Source organism: Phyllostomus hastatus, unplaced genomic scaffold, assembly GCF_019186645.2.
Source record: "Phyllostomus hastatus isolate PE091 unplaced genomic scaffold, TTU_PhHast_1.1 phas_contig_113, whole genome shotgun sequence".
Taxonomy (NCBI): Eukaryota; Metazoa; Chordata; class Mammalia; order Chiroptera; family Phyllostomidae; genus Phyllostomus; species Phyllostomus hastatus.
In genome coordinates this window covers 4,739,440-4,755,854 of record NW_025333530.1, presented here as the reverse complement: position 1 = coordinate 4,755,854, position 16,415 = coordinate 4,739,440, and the positions used below count along the sequence as shown (strand labels likewise).

The 16,415-nt window shown below is 39.0% G+C and overlaps 1 pseudogene; it reads right to left on the bottom strand.

Annotated features, from left to right (window-relative positions):
• Positions 1-14,241: 14,241 nt before the first annotated feature.
• LOC123819677 lies at positions 14,242-15,027 on the bottom strand (annotated as a pseudogene).
• Between the last annotated feature and the right edge of the window lie 1,388 nt (positions 15,028-16,415).

Sequence of the window (16,415 nt, the reverse complement as noted above, 5' to 3'; positions counted from 1 at the left end):
ACACTAAAAGTCCCTTTAACTCTTCTTTTGCTCATATGTACATAGCCTCTTACAGTGTTCCATAACCGAGAGAGTTTCAGAAGAGTTGCAAAAGCCAGAGAGCTCTTGGCTGGGGAATGACAGAGGCATATGTGCATGAGCAAAGAAGAAAACACACTGGGCACCTGCAGGACTACATCCTTGAGGTGGAGCCTTGTCATATGCTCCATGTACCAAGAAGGAAAGGTGCTACAGATTTTGGGATTTCCTCAAAATGCTGACATGAAAAGAGGAAGGAGCTGAGACTGGAAGTGAAGAAGAAACATGTTGAAGAAATGTGTGATGACTTCAGGACAACCAGAAATATTGTAGAGCCATGAGAGAACACCCTGGCACATCAAACTCAGAACTCATGAAGAGGGCCAAAGCCTGACTTAAATAACTTAAATCTAGGACAACAAATATTCCATCAAACTCCATCTTGGCCCCTTTAAATTTTATATTCCAATCAATTTTCCAGCTTCTAAGAGTCAAAAACAAGTTGAGATAACCCAGCCTGTCTTCATTGTGGTGACCTGCATCCTATGGATTCTCAATGCATATTAAAGAAATGGAATGCATGGCTACAAAATTCTAAATCAGAAACTGGACATAGAACTTTTTATATGTAAATAAAGACAAACCACAATTTTAGTCATAACCACCTTTTCCAAGTGCCTCTGCTAGTAATATAAATATAAACTCCAGTTGTCAATCAAATGTGTTACCTACAAGCCTACAAGTCCAGAGGTCTTTTCAGTAGGGCATTATGAAAAGTTGCTGGAAAAAAATTTGAGATCCATCTCTGATGTTAGTGAGCTTTGCATTTTGAAGCTATTCCTTCCAAAGTCAGCAAATATTTTTTAACCAATCCAAAAGTAAAGAGTAAATCTGGGTAGAATCAATATGGCTGAGTGAGAAAATAACATACTCCCCAAGTGATAGTTAGGGCAGACATTTGACTCAGTCAGGACCGTGGTAAAGGTTGTCCCATGGGAGAGACTAAGCAGGAAAAATGCAGAGGCAGACAGACCGAAGTTAGAATTTCTGCATAGTGTTAATAGTAAAAGACAATAACTCCTAACCCCAGTCCAAAGCCTATCAACTCATAGGCTGAAGTGCTGTAATTTGAGATAAAATTGTCTGGGAAAAAGAACATGTCTTTGGACCTTGTTCCAAACCCCAACTCCATCTGGCTAAGCTGCTTCATTCATTGAGTTAGTTCCCTTCTTTTGCTGTCAGTGTTAATGGCCCTATCTGAAAGGCAACCATGACAGGTCAATGAGGTAAATCTGTGCAAGTCTCTTACCTCAATGTTTACCACATGTTGGTTCTCTCACTTCTGAAACCAGTGTTCAGAACTGTATATATGGAAGGCAGTTAAAGCTGTTGATCTTTAGAGGAAAGAGTACGAGGCTAAGAATTAGCTACCTGGTTCTCACACCATCTAGCTCTGTGACTTTGGATAAGTCACCTCACTTCCTGATACATCAGCTTTATCACATGAAAACTGTACTATATAACCTCTAATAACACGGGAATTATGATTCAAAAATGGGAATAGACAGAAGTGCTAGGGAAAAAGTATCATATCTAGGCTTACTGGGAGACATCAGCCTTGGGGCCCCCCGGAATTACTAAATTGGGTTGTAATTGCTATCTCAGGATCTAAAGATTTTGAATCAAACAGAACTACCCTGTATTTTACTCAAAGGTAGTTGGGGTGGAGGTAGGAAAGTGAGAGAGCAGGAAAAAAAAAATCATCCTCCTGTGAAATCATGACTGCAAGTATCAGATGAAAGTGCCTCCTACCCTACCAAAACAGACTTGAAACTACTCAGCCACATTGATCCTAGCTGGCTAATCCAGGTCAGACTCTATAATAGAGCTCATAAATGTTCCCCACATGCAATAGATAGGCAGGGTAGAAACATCAGAGAAGGCAAATAAAAGGAGGCACTGGCTTTGGAAGTGTGCTGGCCTCTTACCAACTTTCAACACACACAAACACATACACACACACATGCACTTCTATGCACCTCATGTTTGGGCAGGTGTCCCTAGCCCTGTTTCTGGTATTATGTGTGACTCTTCTCCATCAGCCAGCCTACACTGTGTCTAAGGCAGCAGCATATCATTGAGGGTCTATGAGAGTTTCATGAGAAACTCAGGTGGGGTGAGAATCTGGCTTGGCTGAAGGAGTCACAGCAAGTTCTTCAAACTTCTTGGGCTTAAAGAATAAACAACTTTATAAGACACCCATTTAACAGCATACCATAAAACTTCAGAAAGAAGTAACTTTCCCTTACACCTTGTACTGCTCACACATAAATGTACACAACAACTATCCATTAACCAAGAAAAATATCACACTGGGACTATTTCAGAATAGCATCTGTGAATAATAAAGTATCTTCTAAAATACTTTATAAACATACAGTTCTCACTAGTCATCCTTAATGACCCTCTGCCTCTCTGAAATACCTTCAGGCCCACAGCCTCTCAGGAGCTTGTAGGTAGACATTACCAAGTTTGGCTCAATGTCTCCCAAGACCCAGGCCATTTTACACTGTACAGACATGAATGTCTTCACTTTCACCACCATCTGTACCCACTCTACCCCTACCGCTTCTGCCTGACTAACTCTGACTCATCCCTAGATCTCAATATAAATGTCCTCTTCCCCAAGAAGCCCTTAATCAACCCCCAAGGTTGGCTTAGGTACCCTTTCTATGTGCATCTTCACGTATCTTAATATTAGCTGGCCCTATTGCAATTGTATGTCAACTTGTCTATCATCTCCACAAAATTCTGTGTTCCTTGCAGACAGAGACTATATCTCTAGCACTTAACACAGTATTGGCATGTAGATGTGCTCAAATATTTGTTCAATGAATGAATGAATCTGAACCATATTAATAGTTGTAATAAAAAAAATTAATCAGGTCTACTGGGGACAAATCAATATACCTGGTAAAATGAATGTGAAAGTTCCTCAGTGTGAAAACTGGGTAATCTCCCTAGAATTCACAATGAATTAACTATGTGGCTGAGCCAGAGATTGATGCTGCTAAATAGGCAATGCCAGAGGGCAGAGGAAAGATTAACAAGGCTAAACCAGCTGTTCCTTATAAGAAAAGAGGCCAAGAAGTAGCCACTTACAGAGCACCTGTGTGCATCCCCTTTAAACCAAGTAAAAGCTTACAAGGTAAGTATTATCACAAGATAAGAAAACCAATGCTCAGAGAAGCAAATAATGGGTCCAGTAAATATTCACATTGATACTGGCAATTGGACCTGCTGACTCCAGAGTCCACACTTCTTTGCTTTCATTGCTTCTCAAATATGATGAATTTGGATGTTTATTTTTAGGTTAGCAAAATGAAGGCTAGGAAGCTGGGCATCTTGCTACCTAGCATCCCAGCAAGCTAAGTGGTAGCACTGAATCAATAAGCAAATGAACAGGCATTTAGACCCTTATCTGTACACAGCAAAGGGCTCATGTCACCAAAGATCTTCTTGTCTTTGAAAATAGTTTCAAATCACAGAAGAGAAGGAAAAGCAGAGAAATGTCATGAAAAGCTCCTCTAGATTGATGAATACTAAAACAAAATTATATTAAAACATCAGTGTGCACCCAACCACTCATGGAAAATGTATCCCCCAAAAACTGTCATTATCAACAGGGACATTAGTCACAACCACAGGGCTCCACCCAACTATCAGCATATGGTCTCCTGCCTCCAAAAACAAAGGTACTGAGAGTCAAGAGAAAACCTTAGAGGAAATGAAGTGTATTTAATTCACAGTCAAATGAAAATGGTATGGACCCAATACCAAATAATATTCTTGACCTGATGGTGATCACCACTCTAAATTTAGTCAACTGGTGAATTTTTTTAAGGAGCGCCTAATTCAATCTTTTGCAATCCATAGATTCACCTCCTAACACACAGCTTGCTTCCCTCCTGAAGCTGGAACATACTGTCCTTGGGCTTTGTCATCTGTGGAAGAAGTAATGCCAACAAAAGCTCAGCTGTTATCACCTAGCTCTGCTTGTCCAAGTGGTGCCTGGGTGAGGTTCTTTAAATATAATGCCAAAAGGCCTTCCTTCTCCTGATAATCCAGCCCACTTCTCCCACCCTCCCCAGAAATCGCCTTTTAAAATGAGAAAACATTGGAGAGAATTTGCATTTGAATTAACATAACCAAGGTCTGCAGATTCTAATATTGCTTGCCTCATTCAATCCTTATGACAATAATTGTATGGACTGAGAGGCAGCATGGAAGAAAGCTTGAAGCCTTGGAATCAGACCTGGATTGAAAGCCTCAATCTTTCACCCAGGCAAGCTTCAGTTGCCTCATATGAAAAATAGGGATCATGATATCTAACTTTGTTCAATAAATAGAAACTAACATTATTTTGGGTGTTATAAATTTCAGAAATTTTTAGAACTGAAGACCTGAATGGTTAAGTGCATGACTCTAAAACCAGACAGAGTTCCAAGGACTTTGGTGGAGAGAGTTGGGAGAATTGGTGAATAAGGGTGGTATTCACTTGGTATGAAGACACCAAGTGAAATGAATGCCAGATCTATGGGAATCAGAGTCAGGAGCTCACAAAAGCCAACAAGAACAAAAAAATGGAGAAAGGATGAGGGGATGCAGGGCCTTCCAACTGACCAATAACCCATCAAATTTTAGTTTGTCTTATAGTCATTCCTGATAACTGATTTCACTTTGGTAGATGATAGTTATTCAGCAAAGTTCTATACCATATCATGAGCAAGAGAATAGCCTTAGTACACTCGGAGTTGCAGTAAGTTCCTCCCAGACTTTGGCAGAGGACTTGAAAATATTCTAAGACCAAAACTAATAAAACTCAACACATGAGGGGTGTGACAGTCATGCAGAGAAGTGGCCCACCATGGGAAGAAGTTGCTAAGTATGTTCTCCTAGAAAGAAAGGAGCAAACAGGAGGAGGAAGAGAAATCTCACACATACATACATACATACATACATACACACAAATGCACATACAAATTTCCAAATCAAAAGGGTCCATTGAGTGTCCAGCAAAATGAAAGAAAAGTGACCCATACTTAGGAGGCACATTTTTATGACATTTCAGAGCACTGGAATTGAAGAGAAATATCCATAATGCTCCCAAAGGCAAAATTGAACAGTGCTTTCAAAATTCTGAGGAAAAATTACTTCCAATCAAGAATTCTAAATGTATCCAAACCAAAATCAAAATGTAGGATAAGTCTTCCGGCCAAGATGGAGGCATAGGTAGATACACTGTGCCTCCTCGCACAACCAAAATAAGGACAACAACAATTTAGAAACAAAAAACAACCAGGACTGACAGGAAATTGAACTGTATGGAAGTCCAACAACCAAGGAGTTAAAAAAGAAGCATTCATCCAGACTGGTAGGAGGGGTGGAATCCAGCAGCCAGGTGGAGAGGACTCTCGGCAAGGCAGTGGCTGGTGGACCCTGAGCATGCAAGGCCGTAGCTGGTAGACCAAGTGAGGCAGCAGAATGTGGAGGCACACAGTGCACAAGGTGGCTGGCAGAATGGGTGGTCCCACATTCACTCTCAGATAAACCAGGCAAAACTGGGGAGCAAGACATACCACACAAACCAGGGTCCCAGCGCAGGGAAATAAACCCTCAAAACACCAATTGAAAACACCTGTGGGGGTTGAGGCGCCAATGGGAGAAACTCCCAGCCTCACAGGAAAGTTCATTGGAGAGACCCACAGAGTCCTAGAACATACACAAACCCACCCACAAGAGAATCAGAACCAGATGGGCCCAGTTTGCTTGAGGGAAGCGGGGGAAGTGACTGAAATCCAGTAGAGAGTGGAGCAAGTAGCATTGCTCCCTCTCAGATCCCTTCCCCACATACAGAGTCACAACCCAGCAACTGGGCTACCCCACCCAGGTGAACACCTAAGGCTTCACCCCTAAATGTAACAGGTGCACTGAGACAAAAAAAAATGGCCCAAATGAAAGAACAGATCAAAGCTCCAGAAAAAATACAACTAAGCAACAAAGAGATAGCCAACCTATCAGATGCACAGTTCAAAACACTGGTAATCAGGATGCCCACAGAAATGGTTGAATTTGGTCACAAATTACATGAAAAAATGAAAGCTATGCTAAGTGAAATAAAGGAAAATGTACAGGGAACCAGTATTGATGGGAAGGAAACTGGAACTCATATAAATGGAGTGGATATTAAAGAAGAAAGAAATATCCAATCAGAAAAGAATGAAGAAATACGAATTCAAAAAATGAGGAGAGGCTTAGGAACCCCCAGGACATCTTTAAATGTTCCAGCATCTGAATTATAGGGGTACCAGAAGAAGAGGAAGAGCAACAAGTGGAAAAGTTATTTGAACAAATAATAAAGGAGAACTTCCCCAATCTGGCAAAGGAAATAGACTTCCAGAAAGTACAGGAAGCCCAGAGAATCCCAAATAAGTTGGACTCAAGGAAGCACACACCAAGCACATCATAATTACATTACCCAAGATTAAAGAGGAAAGAATCTTAAAAGCAGCAAGAGAAAAGGAGAGAGTTACCTACAAAAGAGTTCCCATCAGACTGTCAGCTGATTTCTCGAAAGACACCTTGCAGGCAAGAAAGGGCTGGAAAGAAGTATTCCAAGTCATGACAGGCAAGGACCCACATCCAAGATTGCTCTATCCAGCAAAGCTTTCATTTAGAATGGAAGGGCAGATAAAGTGCTTCTCAGGTAAGGTCAAGTTGAAGAAGTTGATCATCACCAAGCCCTTATTTTATGAAACATTAAAAAGACTTAACTAAGAAAAAGAAGATAAAAAACATGTATAGTAAAAGGACAGCAAACTCACAATTATTAACAACCACACCTAAAACAAAAACAAACTAAGCAAACAACTAGAACAGGAACAGAACCACAGAAATGGAGATCACATGGAGGGTTAGCAACAGGGGAGTGGAAGGAGTTCGGGGGGGCAGGTACAGAGAATAAGTAGCATAGATGGTAGGTAGAAAATAGACAGGTGGAGGGTAAGAATAGTATGGGAAATGTAGAAGCTAAAGAACCTCTAAGTATGACACATGGACATGAATGTGGGTGAGAGGGGGTTGCAGGGTAGAGGGGAGTGAAGGGGGAAAATGGGGCAACTGTAATAACATAATCAATAAAATATATTTTTAAAAAATGTAGGATAAAGTAGACATTTTCAGGGAAGGATGGCGTAATATTGGGAGGTAAGAAGTAGGTCCCAGTTTAAACATTTAGATTTTATTCTCATAATTAGAAAGTAACTAGAAAATTCTGACCAAAGGAGTGGCATGATCTGTGTTCAATCTTGTAGTCTATTTTATCTGATATTAGCTCTTATAGTCTATTTATCTAATATCCTATCAGTCTGTACTCTTATGGCTGCTGTTTACAGCATATCTTTTTTCCATTCTTTTGCCTTCAACCTATTTGTATCTTTGAATATAAATTGTTCCCTGTAGACAACACATAGTGGGAGCAAGTTTGTTTTTTTCTTTTAATCCACTTGACAACCCCCTCTTTTGATTGGATTGTTTACTACAGTAACATTTAATATTATTGATATGGTTAAAAAGTCAATTACCATTCTGCTTTAGTTTTCTATATGTCTCATAGCTGTGTTGTTCACATATTCCTCCTTTTCTACCCCCTGTGACTTAAGTGGATATTTCCTAGTATGCCACTTAAATGCCTTCAGTGATTTTTTAACTACTTTTTAAATTCATTTCTTAGTGGTCACTCTGCAGAAAACAATGTACATCTTAACCTATTAGAATCTACTTCAGATTTATATACTTTTAGTTCCAGTAAGACTTTAAAACGTATCCATATATTGTTCCATTCCCTCTCCCTCTTATGTGCTATTGTTGTTATACATATGAATGCCTAGATATGTTACAAAACCAAAAATACATTGTTGCAATTACTCCTTTTTATAATATTGTCTTTTATGTAAGCTAAGAGAAATGAGAGAATAAATATACAGTATTTTTAACTATGTTAATTTTCTTATTTACCCATTGTGGTTATCTTTATCTCTTCCTATGGATTTAAGTAGCATCTGGTATCACTTCCTCAGGTCAATATAGTTTCATTCCCACTCTCTCTCTTATGGTATTATTATCAAGTATGTTACATTTCTATACATTATATGTCCAATAATACAATTTAATAGCTATTGTTTATTTTAAATTATAAAAAATATGTAATGATACCATCTTTTACCATTACCTAGAATTATTTTTATCACTCTATGTTTTTTATGTAGGTTGAAATTACTGTCTGTTGTCATTTCCTTTTGTTACAGAAAAGACGAATCAAATGGCTTCAGGGTTTGCAAAGTGGAGTTTTACTCATGCATGCAGACCCAGAGGAGAACGTCTCCAAATTTTGGGCTCCGAGCTCAGGCAGGGGCTTGCTTATATTCTTGTTACAAAGGCAGAAGGAGGAGGGGGAAGGAGTGCAGCTGCTGAAAACGGGCATACAGAAGCAGAAAGCAGGGGTTAGCGTATGACCTTGAGATAACTGCTTATCTGGGATGGGCTGCTGTCTGAGAATGGCTGCTGTTCAGCTATGTACTGTCACACTTTCAACCTAAAGAATTTCCTTTAGTGTTCTTTATAGCCTTCCAAAATTTTCTCCATTTTTTATTTATTTGAGACTCTTTATTTTACTTTTATTTCAATTTCATTTATGAAAAGAAATTTATTGAATATAGGATTCTCAGTTGATAGTTTTGTGGGGGGGAGTTTTATTTGGAACTTTGAATATGTTGTCACACTGCCTTCTGATCTCCATTTCTTTTGATGTGAAATAAGCTATTAAACTTGTTGTGATGAGTCATTTTTCTCATACTACATTCCAGATATTTCTCTTTAACTTTGGATTTCGACATTTTGAGAATGATGTTTTTGAGTGTGGATCTATTTGTGTTTACTGTTCAGCTGCTTAGATGTGTATATTACTGTTTTTCACTAAATATGGAAAGTTTTCAGTCACAATTTCTTTCTTTTTTTTTGAGATACAAGCATCTTCAACTTTATTATTCTGGTGAATTGACTTTTGTAGTAGTTACAGTTTACAATATCTTAGCAATGTGTAAAAATGCTTGTTTTCATGCATCGTTGCCAGCAACTAGCATTATCAATTTTTTAAACATTTTTTAATCTTAAACGAGACAAATACCATATGATCTCACCTTTAACAGGAACCTAATCAACAAAAAAAAGAAACAAGAAAAATATAACCAAAGACACTGAAATAGAGAACAGACTGACAGAGTTCAGAGGGGAGAGGAGAGGGAATTTCAGGGGAATTTCAGGGGAAAAGGGGAAGGGTTTACAGGAACAAGTATAAAGGACACATGGATAAAAAACTAGGGGTGGGTGGAAATGGGAGGGAGGAGGGGAGGGCTGGGTGGGTGGGTTGGGATGGGAGTAAAAGATAGAAAATTGTACTGAAACAATTAAAATTTTTAAAAAAGAAAGAAATAGAAAAATTAAAAATTAAAAAAAAGAAATGGCTCTGCCCCATTTCTGAGGAAGGATGATACTTTATAATATTTAGATACACTGGTTTGGGGCTAGAGCAGTCACAATTTCTTTATATTTTTTCTACACCTTTCTCTCTTCTTTTTCTGGTTCTACCATTACCTGTACATTGGCACATGAAATGGTATTTCACATTTACCTGAGATCCTCCTCATTTTTCTTTATTCTTCTTACTTTTTTGTTCTTCAGACTGTATAATCTCTGTTCATCAGTTTTCATGTTCTCTGATTTTTTCTTGCCTAATCAAATGTACTCTTGAGTTCCTTTAGTAAATATTTCCTTTCAGTTATTATGCTTTTCTTTTATATATTTTATTGACTGTGCTATTACAGTTGTTCATTTTTCTCCTCTCCTTTATTCCCCTCCACCTTGTAGCCCCCCCCACCAGTATTCCCCCACCTTAGTTCATTTCTATGGGTCATACATGTAAGTTCTTTCATTTCTCCATTTCCTATACTATTCTTAACCTCCTCCTGTCTATTTTGTACCTAATATTTATGTTCCTTATTCCCTGTACTTTTTCCCTGATCCTCTCCTCTCGACCTCCCACTCCCTGCTGATAACCCTCCATGCAATCTCCATTTCTGTGATTCTGTTCCTGTTCTAGTTTGTTTGTTTGTTTGTTTGTTTGTTTGTTTGTTTGTTTTAGGTTCATTTGTTGATTGTTGTGAGTTTGTTGTCATTTTAATGTTCATAGTTTTATTATCTTCTTTTTCTTACATAAGTCACTTTAACATTTCATATAATAAGGGCTTGGTGATGATGAACTCCTTTAACTTGACCTTATCTGGGAAGCACTTTATCTGCCTTCCCATTCTAAATGATAGCTTTGCTGGATAGAGCAATCTTGGATGTAGGTCCTTGCCTTTCTTGACTTCAAATACTTCTTTCCAGCCCTTTATTGCCTGCAAGGTTTCTTTTGAGAAATTAGCTGAGTCTCATGGGAACTCCTTTGTAGGTAACTGTCTCCCTTTCTCTTTCTGCTTTTAAGATTCTCTAACTTTCATCTTGGATAATGTAATTATGATGTGCCTTGGTGTATGCTTCCTTAGGTCCAACTTCTTTGGCACTCTCTGAGCTTCCTGGAAGTCTATTTCTTTTGCAGATTAGGGAAGTTCTCCTTCATTATGTTTTCAAATAAGTTTTCAATTTCTTACTCTTCCTCTTCTCCTTCTGGCACCACTATGATTTGGATGTTGGAATGTTTAAGGCTGTCCCAGAGGTTCCTAAGCCTCTCCTCATTTTTTAAATTCTTGTTTCTTCATTCTTTTCTGAATGGATGTGTCTTTCTTTCTTCTGCTCCAAACCATTGATTTGAGTCCCAGTTTCCTTCCCATCACTGTTGGTTCCCTGCATATTTTTCTTTATTTCACTGTGCATAACCTTCATGTTTTTCTCTATTTTGATACCATACTCAACCATTACTGTGAGCACTCTGATTACCACCAATGTTTTGAACTCTGCATCTGATAGGTTGGCTATCTTCATTGCTTAGTCCTATTTTTGGAGCTTTCATCTGTTCTTTCATTTTGGACATATTTTTTGTCTCTGTGTCTATTACATAGTAAGGAACAGAGTCTTAGGTATTTTCCAGAGAAAGGCAATGCATGATGCTGTGTTGTGGTGCTGTATGTGGAGGAGAGGTCCAAGAGGAAACAGTGCCGCTGGTTCAGCTCTTGGCTGGCTTTCAATCACTTCCCCCACTTCCCACAAGCAAATTTGGCCTTTCTGGTGCTGATGCCCAGGTAGGTGGGTTTGTGTACATTGTAGGACCCTATGGGTCTCTCCAACTAACTCTCCTGGGAGTTTCTCCTGCTGCCACAACCCCCGTAGGTTTTTCCAGTCAGAGGTTTTGAGGCTTTATTTCCTCACATTGGATCCCTAGGTTACACAGTCTGTTTTGCTCCCCAGTTATCCCTTCCAGTTTATCCACATGCAAATGTGGAACCACCCAGTCCACCAGCTACTGCCTCACCCAACTCCATCCTCCAGCCACCACCTTGCTTTGAGTCCTCTCTGCCCTGGCTGCCCATCTCCACCCCTCCTCCCAGTCTGGATGAATGTTTCTTTAACTCCTTAGTTGCTGAACTTCCATACAGTTCAAGTTTCTGGGAGTTCTGGTTATTTTTTGTTTTTAAATTTGTTGTTGTCCTTTTGATTATGCAAGGAGGCAAAGTGTATCTACCTAAACCTACATCTTAGCTGGAAGTCTCCTTTCAGTTATTACACTTTTCAACTCCAGAATTTACATTCATTTTTTATATTTCTCTCTGTTTTTATTATCTGTATTTGATGAGTCACTGTTATACCTTCCTCTCAATTTTTGGTTTCCTTTAGTTCTTTGAACATATTTATAATAGCTGCCTTGCAGTTTCAGTTAGCTAAATCTATCATCTGGGGCTCTTCAAAGATATTTTCTATCATGTGCTCTTTTGTCCTATGTATGTATAACACTTTCCTGTTTCTTTACATGCTTCATACATTTTTTTTTGTTTAAATCTGTATGTTTTAGATAATATGACAACCCAATATTGATCCCTTCCTCTTTGGGAAGTGTTTGGGAACCTGTTTGTTTTATTATGTGTTTATTTTTTTAGTGACTTGATGGGCCTAATTCTTGAATCCTATTTCCTCCACAGTGCATGGTTTGCTTCCATTTTTCTCCCTTGCTTGCTATTTTCTATCTTCCTGGCTTCTAGGGGTCACCTTTGGATCTGTATGAACCACTTTTTGGTCAACATTTGTGCAGAAGCTCCCGCAGCAATTTAGATATACACTCTTACCATTATACTTGTATGCTTAGAGACTGCTTTCATAGTTCAGGGAGTTTACTGTTTTGTTCCATATTTAGACTTGGGCTAATAGCCCAATTTTCCTTACCATTCACCATATACAGGCTTGGGTATACATACAGTCTTACAGACTACCAGGGAAGAGTGGAATTTTATTCTGAAGCTTGGCTTTCTAAGAATCACCCCTGGTTCAGAGTAGCTTGTTCATCCAGTGTTTAGACAAAGATTGTGCTTACTTCCCTTGAGCCAGAAGGCTTCCATATTTTACTAAAGGATTTGTATGTGGCTTAGGTCATGCTTTCAAGTCTACCCAACACTCTGATTTGATAGTTTCTGAGTAGTTGCAAGTACATATACCCAGCCTTCTGGATCCCCAGGGACTCAGGAGGGCTCTCCTTGGGTCTCCTTTCCTATTTCTTTCCTATTAGTATCATGAAACTACCAGGTATATATTGTTTTCAACAAAACCCTAATCATAAACTTCTCCATATTCTGCTACAAATAAATTCAGCTCCCTCAAGTAAGGTTGTGGAGTTATTGTATTTTTAATCTTTTAATTGTTTATGCTATTACAGTTGTCTCAGTTTTCCCCCTTTTCCCCCTGCCACCAGCCTCCCCCTTCCCACAGTTAATCCCTGCACCATTGTCATATCCATGAGTCATGCATATATGTTCTTTGTCTAATCCTTCCACCTTCTTTCAACCAGTCCCACCCTCACCCTCCCCTCTTACAGCTGTCAATTTGTTCCTTGCTTCTGTGCCTCTGATTCTATTTTGCTCGTTCATTTATTTTGTTCCTTAGATTCCAGTGACAAATGAGATCATATGGTATTTATCTTTCACCACCTTATTTCACTTAGCATAATAGTCTCTGGTTCCATCCATACTGTCTCAAAAGGTAGGAATTCCTTCTTTTTACTACTGCATAGTATTCCATTGCATAAATGTACCACAGCTTTTTTATGCATTCATCTACTGATGGACACTTAGGCTGTTTCCAAATCTTGGCTTTTGTAATAGTGCTGCTATGAACATAGGAATGCATATATGTATATTTTAATTGGTGTTTCAAGATCCTTTGGATATATTGTAGGTCTTTAAAGCCTAAATCTTCACCTGAGAAACACCTCTGTACTCACTTCACAGGAACTGGGTGCAGTGACAGCCCTTGCCATACAAATGGAAGAAAACAGAGTGCCAATTCTCTCAGCTGTACCTGCCTGGAAAAGTGCTTTTTTGGCACAGACCGAGAGGGGTGGAGGTATATAAGAGACACTGGCCTGCCCCTACTAGAATGAAACACTAGTTCTAGATGCTGGCAGGAGAGAAAGCCCCCTTCTTCTTGGCTATACTGCTCAAAGTAGAGTCACCATATTAGAGCTCTGTCACATGGAGCTTGGGGAGGGAGAGATGGGGGTAAGCTCCTGTTCAAGTGCCACAGACTCATTTTTCTTACTGAGATTTGCTAAATTTTCTTGAATAAATGTTTCTCCATTAGATGTATGTTCTGTGGACAATTTCCAGAGGCTTTAAATCACTTTTATATGAGTGATTTTCATCAGCTAAATGATTATTTTGCTGGGGAAAGGGTCCACCAAACTCCTCATACCAACATTCCAGAGGTCCCAACTATGACTCATATTTTTTTTTTGTAAAACTGGGCCATTTTAATGTTCTTTACAATAAAATAAATAGTTCTCTTGATGGTTGCAGACATGTAAGCCATTGTAATATTGTAGTATGCAGAAACATCACAGTCAGGTTCTCCTGATTGGTGTATAGTCTTCAATAATTACCAGAAGTTACTTGTATGAAACTGCTGTCAAACCAGTAAGACTGCATTTATACATGCATCATTTTCAGAATTATTGGTAACCTGGTCATATTTTCCCCAAATAACCTTGCCTCCTTGTGTTACAAGGCCCAACTTGCTCATGTTCACCTCAGTAACAGTATCATTTCATTGGTAATAACGTGAAATTGTATAAAGTGGGGATGAGGGATTCTCCTTTACACCAAGTATCAGTAGGAAAAAGGTGGCATTCAGTTCAGGATGTGTTATGTGGGCCTTCTTGAAACATAAGCACATTGGCCTAATGAATCTTTCATATTTAGGTGGTTTTTGAGTAAATCCATCTCCAACAAAGCGGATTTTAGTAACCATCCTCGTCCATGTTTTTTTCCTTTTCTTCCCTGTTTGAATAACTTTTAATACCTCTGTTTCTCCCTAGGTACAAACTTTGGGCAGAGGGACTTCCCAATTTCCCACTTTCTCTTTTTGCTTTTGTTTAATCATATTAGAAAGTACTTTAGCTCTGATCTGTCCCTCTCTGTCCAGTAGATATGCAGGTGCTGCTCTTTGTGTAGTCTTTTCATCATTCTTTTGTTTGGTGTTTCTCTTTTCATGCATCTTGATAGTCTTTTTCAGTTGTATTTTCTCAGCATGGTGCTATTTATGGTAGAGCTTAGCCTTCAGACCAATCATCTTTTTTGCCTTCTTTGAACATTCATGAGCCTCTCAAACTTCCTCCTTTCTCTTTTTTTCATGGTAATCCAAATGATATCCATAGAACTTGCAGTGTAACTCAATATACTCATTTTGTGGCATGGTTACAGCAGCTAGCAGAGGGTATAGTCCCCCACATGCAAAGAAGCTTTCAACTTTTGGGTCTCAAAGACCCACAAACCAACTCCATGCACCCTGTGACAGGAAAGAGCTCTGACTCATATTTTAAGTGATTCTTTTCCCTGCTGTGTGGAGAATAGGAACAGAGTAGAAGCAGCAAACTCTATATTAAAAATATCCATCATCATTATTTATATATGCAACATCTTTAATACAGCCTGATGCACAGCAGTGCTCATAAATGTTAGCTTCCTTTCTCAGGAACTTGGTCCTTTGCAAGGATGACTGTCCCCCAGTGAGGAGACTCCATATGCTCAGGATGCCCCCCAAAACTGTTCTTGCTTGTTAACTTCCCATTCTCAACTAAGGTTGTCCAACCCCATGATACCCAGTTCACCAGCCTTCCTCAAAGTAGCCTTCTCTTCCTGTTAAGAGACCCCTAAACTTCCTGTCCACATCTAAACCCACAGTCTCACCTTCCTTCCAACCCCACAATGTTCTGTCTTTGCTTTAGATTTCTCAGGCTTAATACTTAATGTTTACATAAGCACTCATCAGTTCCACCTTAGGTTTTCCTGCCTTCCTGGTTGCACCCTCTTCCTGTATTTATTGCCTGTCCCTGTAAGTGTCATCTCACTTGCCCAGACCATCTGATCCACACTCCCAGATACAATCCAGTACCTCTGGCCCATTATTGGCTTTACTCATATCTTTCAGTTGATCCTAATCTCTGGCTGTTTTTCCAGGACACCTGACCTTGTTCTATGCCCTGTTGTTTATTTATACTTGCTGCTGACACACACACCCGAGTTTCATCCATTATTTATGCCTCTTCTGCTTCCTTACTCAATTCTGGTTCAGGGATTTCTTCATGGGCCTTCAGTATCAAGCCTCTCCCCACACCAACTCTAAATGTCTCACTTAGTTCCAACTACCAGTTTCTAGCACTCACCCCAAATCACTGCTAACCTATTATCAAGTGCTTTTTATCTGGTCTTTTTGTACTGCTTATCCTACACCCAGTCTCTGTCATAGTTGTTTGACCTGCTGCCAACATTCCAAAGACAAAAATTTACCTCTATATCTATTTGTACCAGTATTGACTGACTTGTACTTTATGCATTGTTCTAGCATTAAGAATAGCACAGAACAACCCAAAACAAAGAGATCTTTAATAGAGCTCAGTGGTTTTAAAATAAACCAAAGTATCTGAAAAAGTGTGAATCAAACTACAATAAAAGAAATTATTATTTAAAGAGTACAAGATCCATGAGGGCAAGGATTTTACTTTATTTATCACTGTATCCCCAGCATCTAGAATAGTCCTTGACAATATAATAAGCTCTCAATAAATATTTGTAGAATGAATG